Genomic DNA, 8,664 nt, shown 5'->3' with positions numbered 1-8,664 from the left:
GTAAGAAAAAACTTTTATCAACAAGTTTAGGTACTCATAGTGCATTTTGCTCTTCTAAATTTTTGAGAAATATTAAATAGAACATCTATGACATTTTTTTGTGGGAAAACATCTAATGACATTGACATGTCACATCCATTAAATTTATTGGAATCATTAGGTGGGGCACCATTTGACGCCGACTTGTCACATCCATTAAATTCAGTGAAATATTTATGACAGTGACACATATCAAAGTCATGATAAGCATTAGATAAGACCCTACCGAAAATGACATTTTACATCTATAGAGAAGCATTGGACCACATCGAAAATGATATGTCACGCTTATCAAGAAGCATTGGACCCCACTGAAAAATGACATTCCACACCTATAGAGAAGCATTGGACCCCACCGAAAATAATATTTCACACCTATCAAAAAACATTGGACCCCGCTGAAAATGACATTCCACACCTACGAAGCATGGGCCAAGGCATCCCATGTGGAGCACTCCACTTTTCAGTGCTCAAAGCAACACGGTTGCAATTATTTTCAAGTCGCGGGGAAGACTCCCGGGCTCTCGTGACCCTCAGCCTCCTCTCTTTCCTCAGCTCCAGGTTGAACTCCACGAACTCCTCAGCAGCGGCGGGTGGATTCCTCAGCACAAATAAGCGGCGGTGGGTGTCTCTTTCATGGTTCTTTTCCTCATTTTTGCTGTTCATCTTGGTTCCTTCTCTGTTGCACACGCGCGCGCCGGGCATTCTCTAGTTCATAGTTGAATGGCCACCCCTTCCTCTGGATGCCGCTGCCATTTGAGCTCGGTGTGCTCAGCTCAGTGCGCGCCTCCGGGACCGTAGTCCATGAGGAACAGAGGAAGCACGCGTAGCGTCTGTGGTGGAGCTGCGCGTACAGGGGTGGGCACGGACGGGTGGGCTACGACGGCAGGCCCGAGTCGTACGTCGTCGCGGAGGTCGACAACGTTGAGCGGGCAGAGCGGGGAGGCAGGCGGCGGAGGAAGATCTGCGCGCGCGAGATGACCGTGGCCGAGCTCGCCGACGAGGTGGAGGTGGGCGAGGCGGAGGCGGCCGTCGGGGGCTGGCGGTCAGGTGCGTTCAGTGCGGGAAGGTGGACGACCTGTGCGGCCGGCCGGCCGCGATGGACGGCGGACGGCCGGTACGGCAGTGCGGAGAAATTTCAGAGAAGAAGGGGGCAGAAGGCTGGGTTCAAGGATGATCGAGGAGGGTGTGGTGACTGTGGTCTGTGGACTGTGGTGCTTCCATGGCGGTGACGGAGGAACTGCACTCTTGCTCGCTCGATCTTAGCAAGTCTGACGGAAGAGGTGAAGGAGTAGGCATTGGAGCAGAAACAGAGGCCAGCGCCGGCGTCCGCGGTGCACGGCCGGAAATGTCAGGGAAGAAGCGAGGCGGGTGGCAGGGTGGGGAAATCGCCGCCTGCACTCTATATGCAGAGCACACGACAAATTCTGTATACAAAATACGCCAAATCTGTATACAAAGCTCACTCGATTTTAGCAAGTCTGGCTCATTGAAACCATACGCCAAAACCCTGATGTTAATTTAACATACATTTCGTTGTTCTTGCTGTCAGATGGGCACAGAATTTTACGAGACCATGTTCATCATCAAAGGAGCCTGAGCTGAGACTGAGGATGATCTGAACCAATTGTTTGAAGGTATGATGCTAGCTAGTTTACTGCTATCTGAATTTTGCTACACAAGGAAACAACTGTATTTTCTTCTTCTTTGTTTGCTATACACAAGGAAACAACTGTATCTAACTATCTATATCTATGGTTTCAGATTTTCGAATCAATGGAGGCCAACTTGCAGCTTCATTCGGTCCTCCTACTTTTATGATGGACGCCAACTTGACTCATGACGCGGTGCCAGTCACATCGCCGGAGAGGGTGGGGCCCTCTGCCGCCTCGACGGTAGACATGATAGGTACTGTGTGTGCTATAAAAGATCCAGCAGTAATGTTGCATTATAGCACTTAAAATTGTCATGGATTCTACTAGTTCCAACTTTGGAACCGGTGGATGAAGTTTTTCTTGCAGCTCCACTCGGTCCTTCTGCTTATATGATTGAGAAAAACTTGACTCACGACGAGGATCCAGCTGCCACTGCCGGAGAGCGGTCGGAGGTGCAAGAGAGGCCCTCGCAAGCGAAGAATACCATTATGCACGGACCAGGGCTGGTTTTTGGGTGACCACTTTGGGGTAAAAGTCATGTGTATATACCTTCTCATGTAGAAATTCAACAAATTACTTACACATGCATGTAGCATTTTTCTATATATTGCGCACCCTTTTGAGTTTAGAATTTTCATTTATAGTTAATCCATCAATGGACTACATCCAATGAAGTCTATATCATTGGTTGTTTGAACAGGGCACGTCCTGCCTCCGGGATGCACCTTCTGCAAGTGAAGGCCGAAACCGTGGACTCAGAACAAATGGGCCCCATTGGAGAACCGATGAGGTGACTACACTAGTTGATGGTCTTGAAGAATTTGGGGGTCGACGATGGTCTGCGATAAAGAAGAAATATTTTCCAATGTCACATCGAACTACGACTAATATTAAGGTTTATGTTTAGTATATTTGTCTTATGTTGATTGTCTTTCCCTAGGTCCGCTACTGATACAATCTATAATTTTGTTTACTTTTGTAGGATAAGTGGAGAAATCTGCGGAAATCATACACGGTAAGACTTGCCTCTGAAAAGAAAGTGCAATTCCAAGCACCACAGATTTTAATTTCTTGCATTTCTTAAATTGCAGGGAAGTGCAGAAAGAAGATACTATCTAGTTCTTCCTGATCATTTGGTCCAACGAATCAAGAGGATAGCAGCGACTGGTAACTGAAATGAAGATGCCCTGATGAATGATATAAGAGTCATTGTTTAGGACTTGTGATGTAGAGTGGTCAGTAGCTAGCTTGAATCAGCAGCTTGTATTGTATCTCCTGCCTAACTACCATGCAAATTACCGACTTACAAATGAAGTAGAGCATTGTCTCCTAATCCATTTTAATAGCTCAGTGTTAAGGCACCGTTATTTGACGAAGACACGATGTTTTAGCAGCCCTGAAAACACTATGCGTAGCTACCTTCCTAGTCTTCTAGATAGTGAGAGTTGTGTCCTGCTTTACTGTACAGGTCGTTTAGCAAGAGTTGGTGATCTTCACAAGGGATCATGTTATTATTGCACAAGCATGGCAAGCAAAAGGATCTTAAGGATGACTCAAATATGTTTCTACACTGTGGTTCCAAAATGGTAGAAGGATATATATTCTGCACATGACTCAAGATAATCGCTAAGTAGCTTGAGCTCTAGAACCAATTCACAAGAAAACAAAAGATGGTGGACTGTTGTACAACACAAATCATCCAAAGAAACCAATCGTCACACATCAAGTCCTTGAAAAATGGTATCTAGTGCACAACTGAATCCTCAATAGAATTTGGTCCTCAAGATCACAAATTTTCGACTAAAAGATGGCACCGAGTACAAAACATAACCTTGAATAGAAAATAAGCTCAAAGTTCATTTTTACTTTTATTTTTGACTAAACAAGTAAATCAAAGCACTATAATCAGTTCAGCACAACACGGTCCCGCCTATCTTTGTTTTTCATGCACGCTCCTTCGGTTTTTTTACATTTGCACGCTCCTTCGGCTTTCTTCCGCATAGTCGTGTTGTCCTCTTCCTCACTTCATGCTAACTCTGCTCCCCATCGATTCTCTGCACCATCATCTTGGAATGAGCATGAGATCCCATGCTTCACGCTCACCTTTGGGAAATGGATCAATGTACCGCCATCTTATACCAAACCAAGGGATCCCATCCCATGTTCCACCCCGGCCTTCAAAAGAATGAACCAATGAGTCTGGAAAATTCAGCTACCAACATATCTCAATGTACGATAATATAAATGTTAACAGTACTTGTCATGCACATTAAGTAGAATACAAATTTTGATGTAAATCAACTAAGCATTTGCTGATTTGTCTTTTCTTTAGATTCATCTATGGAATTATGCAAGATGCTCGTGCATCTACACCATTGTTTCATGAATAGAAGTGCATCAAGGCCACATAATAAATACAAATGGAAAGCATAAAAATAACCATGCTAACACAACAAAATAAAAAAATGAAAGTAAAAGGCAAACAATTGTCTGCCTTATGCATTCAAAACGAGCTAGAGCTCGGACGGCCAGAGGTAAATTACATGGGTTTGTTGGAAACAAAAGGCTTCCAAACTGTTCTAGTGAGCAGAGATCCATGGAAGAAGGGAAAAAGAGGAGGAGGAGATAATTATACAACCAAAGCAATCAAGCCTGAAATCTTGTGGCCCACATGTCATTAGCTCAGCTTTGTCTAGTGGACTTTGTGCCCTGTGACTCCACAAAATAAGCAAATCCGCCGTGTTGATCAGGAAGAACCTGGGGGGGGGGGGCAGAAGTTGTTATTGAACGTACGGTCATTCCTAGCCTGTGAGGCTGAGACGGCACAAGAAGCCAACAACATACACAACAACTGTCCGAGAGCTGATGTTGGACTTACAATAGTTACAAAGTCGGCAATATCAGTGGCGCTTGTTGCCAAGGGTGCAACACCAAGCTTATCCCAAAGATGATGACTATGCCGACAATGCAGGATGATGTGGGTGATTGTTTCGGTAGCTGGCAGAAATCACCGTCTGAAACCAGAGAGACAGTGTTCCAGTGTTTACGTACCATGTTATCACTAGTGTTTAGACATCCTCTGATAGCAAGCCACAAAAAAAATCCTATGCTTCAAAGGGATTATATCCTTCCAAACATATGCAACATACTCCCCATGAAACCCCTCGGAAGGTTAGAAGGTTTTAAAAATGGTGAGTGGTGAGTGATTAAAGTTTGTTGGGTGATGGCAAATACACGTTTATCCTGCAGACCGTTGTTTGGTCGACAGGCATCTAGGCAGGGCAACAACTCATCAAGTTCTCCGGTGGCTTGCACAGACAGATTCAGATGTAGCTTGAGTTCCCACTGCCCTTGAACATACTGGGAGGAGATGGTACATCCAGTGTCTCTATCGAAGGAGTAAAGTGTGAGAAAAGCCAGGTATAACCTCCCCAAGGGGGACCATTTGTCATGCCAGAAGGAAATTGTTGATCCATTGCCAAGCAAGCATGAGGAAGATTGTGAAACCAATGAGATGCATGACTTTATAGTTCTCCAAACAACAGTATAGCTGTTTGATGTGAGGCTAGTGATTCTTCGCTAGCAATGTCGCTGCGCAAACCACTGCTAACATGGTAGGTTACTCGCTTGTAGCTAGAATGCATGCCGCAAATTTGCATATCAAAGCAATGTTGTGGGCTTTGAGATCCCTAATGCCAAGACCTCCCTCCTCTCTGGATGTGATTACTTGCTCCCAAGCAACAAGGTGAAGTGGCTACCTGATGAGTGATATTTTTACACTCATTTCAACCTTGTTTAAACCGAGATATTTCACTAAAAGAGAGATATTCGTTCCGATATTGGTACTAATGACTAATGAATGCAAAGCATTTCACAAATCCTCTCTTTGATGTGTTTCCACGGGAAATGGGCTAAAAAGGGAAGAAATCACGTGTGGAAATGGAATGGAAGAAGAATGGAGGAGGAAGGAATTATCTGGAGACGTCTGCGAAGAAACAATACAAAAGACGAAGTTCCATACCGGCGCAAGCCCGTATGGCATGGATTCCGAGGCAGGTCGTCCAGCCCAACAACTTCCGTTGAAGGGACCCCATCGAAATGTGAACGAGGGGAGGAGCACAGAGCACAGAAGCCACAACCCATTCATCATCTTCATCCCGCAGACCCTAGCCACCACCATCTCCATAGCCATCTCCACCACCATAGCCCTCTCTCATCTAGTTGATACTTGTAATCGTGCATTGCATAAGGCATCTATTGTAAGACATATTGCAATCAATTAATCTCAAGATGTGTTCTTCAATGATTTCTTCTCGCGATCTGATCTCCATGTGTGAGTAGTCCAGTGAGGTATGGGGTGAGGCATGAGCCTTGCATCCCCAGGTATCTGGTGAAGGGATCAATGGAAGCCTTTGACACAACGTCTTGTATGTGTAAAATAAAGTTGCATCTTGAAGATTCTCTTGTCTTGTCCGCGATCTTCATCCCTGGAGGTACCCAAGATCATGGAGATCGAGCACCGGTGAGGCTAGGAGCAAGGGGACGGTGAAGTGTTTTACCGAACACCGGTGACAGTAAGGTTCGGTAGGGTAACATGGATCATATCCTTGGGGATACATGAGGTGTAGTCATTGAACACCCAAAGCTTTTGTCTGATATTATTATCTTAATTATCGGGCAACCTCGCGAGATGGATAGGGCAACTGATTCTTGATGCATGACTCGTGCAAGTCAGGATGTTATTTGGACACATCCCCCATTCCAAACGAAGCAAGCACCTCTTGATGGGTTACTTCCCGAGCACAAACTAATAACATTTTTATCCCAACACCAATACATGGTTGTAAGCATTACGACCTCATCCTCGTACCTTCTTTTTATTATAAGTGTTTGAATGACTATTTTCTTGCTGATCCGATCAAAAGCTGGATTTGACACTTTAGCAAAAGCTTGCTAGAGACCATCGCTTCAAGGGAATCTTCCTCTCGTGGGTTCGATAACATAGGGTCACCTCTGGGGAAATAGGTGCGGGATACTCTTTTTAGTTCCAATACCGGGTCAACAAAAAGGAGATATCACTACCATGTACATAACTCTTACCCTGCCAGAGGAAAGCTCTCAACTAGTTCTCTAATTTCTCTAGGGACTCCTTTGGCCACAAAAAACATGCCATGTAGTAGTTTGGAATAGCAGACAAAACTGAATTGATCATGATTAGATGACCTCCCCAAGAGAGAAAAGTGGCTAAGCACCCAAATAGCCTCCTGTCAACTCGTTAAATGACTAGGATTAAGAGACCACGAGAGATCTTTTAAATAGTACATAGACAAGGGCAGGCCCAGGTATGTGCAAGGGAAAGCTGCCAAGAATAGTGCTAACATAATTAAATCATATAACAATCCCTCAACATGCGACAAAGAATCACTCCAAAGTTCTTATCAAGCAGAGAACATAAGAAGAAATTGTTGTAGGGTATGAAACCACCTCAAAGTTATCTTTTCCGATCAATCTATTGAGCCATAAGTGTCACAAACAGCCCTAGAGTTCGTACTAAAATAACACCATATGATACACATCAACCAACTCTAATGTCACCTAGATACTCCAATGTCACCACAAGTATCCGTGAGTTGATTATTCGAGATGCATCAAACAACTTCAGATTCATAATATTCAATCCAACACAAAGAACTTCAAAGAGTGCACCAATATTTCTATCGGAGAAAGTAGGACGAAAACGTGCATGAACCCCTATGCATAGATTACCCAATGTCACCTCGGGAATCCACGAGTTGACTGCCAAAACATACATCAAGTGAATCAATATAATACACCATTGCCACCATGGGTGTTCATATGAAAGACATACATCAAGTGTTCTCAAATCCATAAAAGTATTCAATCCGATAATAGTGAAACCTCAAAGATAAAAACTCAATTCATCACAACAAGATAGAGAGGGAGAAACACCTTATGATCCAACTATATTAACAAAGCTCGCGGTACATCAAGATCGTGCCAAATCAAGAACACGAGAGAGAGAGAGAGAGAGAGATCAAACACATAGCTACTGGTGCATACCATCAGCCCCAAGGGTGAACTACTCCCTCATTGTCATGGTGGCTGCCGGGGTGATGAAGATGGCCTCCGGTGATGATTTCCCCCTCTGACAGGGTGCCAGAGAAGGTCTCCAGATGAGAACGCTTCCGTACAGAGGCTTGCAGCGGCGGAGTGGAAGTTCTTGGTTTCTTTCTAAGGTTTTTGGTATTTATAGGAATTTTTTGTCTTGGGTTCACGTGCCCTGGGGGGAGGGCACGCCCCCAGTCTTGTCGCTTCCTCGTGAGGCTTCTGGTCCTTCCTGGAAGCTTTGGGAGTCTCTTTTGGTCCACAAAAATCACCATAAATTTTTAGCCCATTCCGAAAACTTTTATTTCTGCATAAAAAACAACACCAAGGTAGTTCTACTGAAAACAACGTCAGTCCGGGCTAGTTCCATTCAAATCACACCAAAACCATATAAAATTGTTATAAATATGACATGAATACTTCATAAATTATAGATACGTTGGAGATATATCAGGTGGTGGTGAGACAGATAGAGCTATGGAAGAGGAGACGGTAGAAGACACAGATAGAGAGATGGGTCAAGATATAGTGTGGAGGTAGATAAATATGGGCTTTGGAGGTCTAAGCAGTGGGTTAGGTGAGTGGGATGAATGAATGTTAAAGATGAAGTGTGGTAGATTTTCTGCATACCTCCATTATTGTTATTCGTATGTGGATTACATTTTTCCCTCTTGTTCATATGTTCGATGCAGATCAACAATGGTGTTTCAGGGAACTCCTCAAAAGGCAAGGAGGTTGAGTCCGACATGAAGGTCGAGGCAGTAGTGGACCTCAGTAGCACCGCCAAGAGGCCGAAGAACTAAGGCCATTTCCATGAGGACGCCAGCCGAAGCCACTTCTACAA

At 44.3% G+C, this 8,664-nt stretch overlaps 1 long non-coding RNA gene across 1 annotated transcript; it reads left to right on the top strand.

Moving 5' to 3' along the window:
- Positions 1-480: 480 nt before the first annotated feature.
- Positions 481-3,158, top strand: LOC123048460 (uncharacterized). The gene is made up of 7 exons (XR_006423293.1): positions 481-660; positions 1,592-1,676; positions 1,804-1,947; positions 2,022-2,222; positions 2,395-2,589; positions 2,677-2,709; positions 2,786-3,158. It is a non-coding gene; the product is annotated as an uncharacterized lncRNA (long non-coding RNA).
- Positions 3,159-8,664: the final 5,506 nt, after the last annotated feature.

Source organism: Triticum aestivum, chromosome 2D (genome assembly GCF_018294505.1).
Source record: "Triticum aestivum cultivar Chinese Spring chromosome 2D, IWGSC CS RefSeq v2.1, whole genome shotgun sequence".
In the NCBI taxonomy this organism is placed as follows: Eukaryota; Viridiplantae; Streptophyta; class Magnoliopsida; order Poales; family Poaceae; genus Triticum; species Triticum aestivum.
The sequence above is the reverse complement of the archived record's forward strand: the minus strand, read 5'-3'. Positions and strand labels throughout refer to the sequence as shown.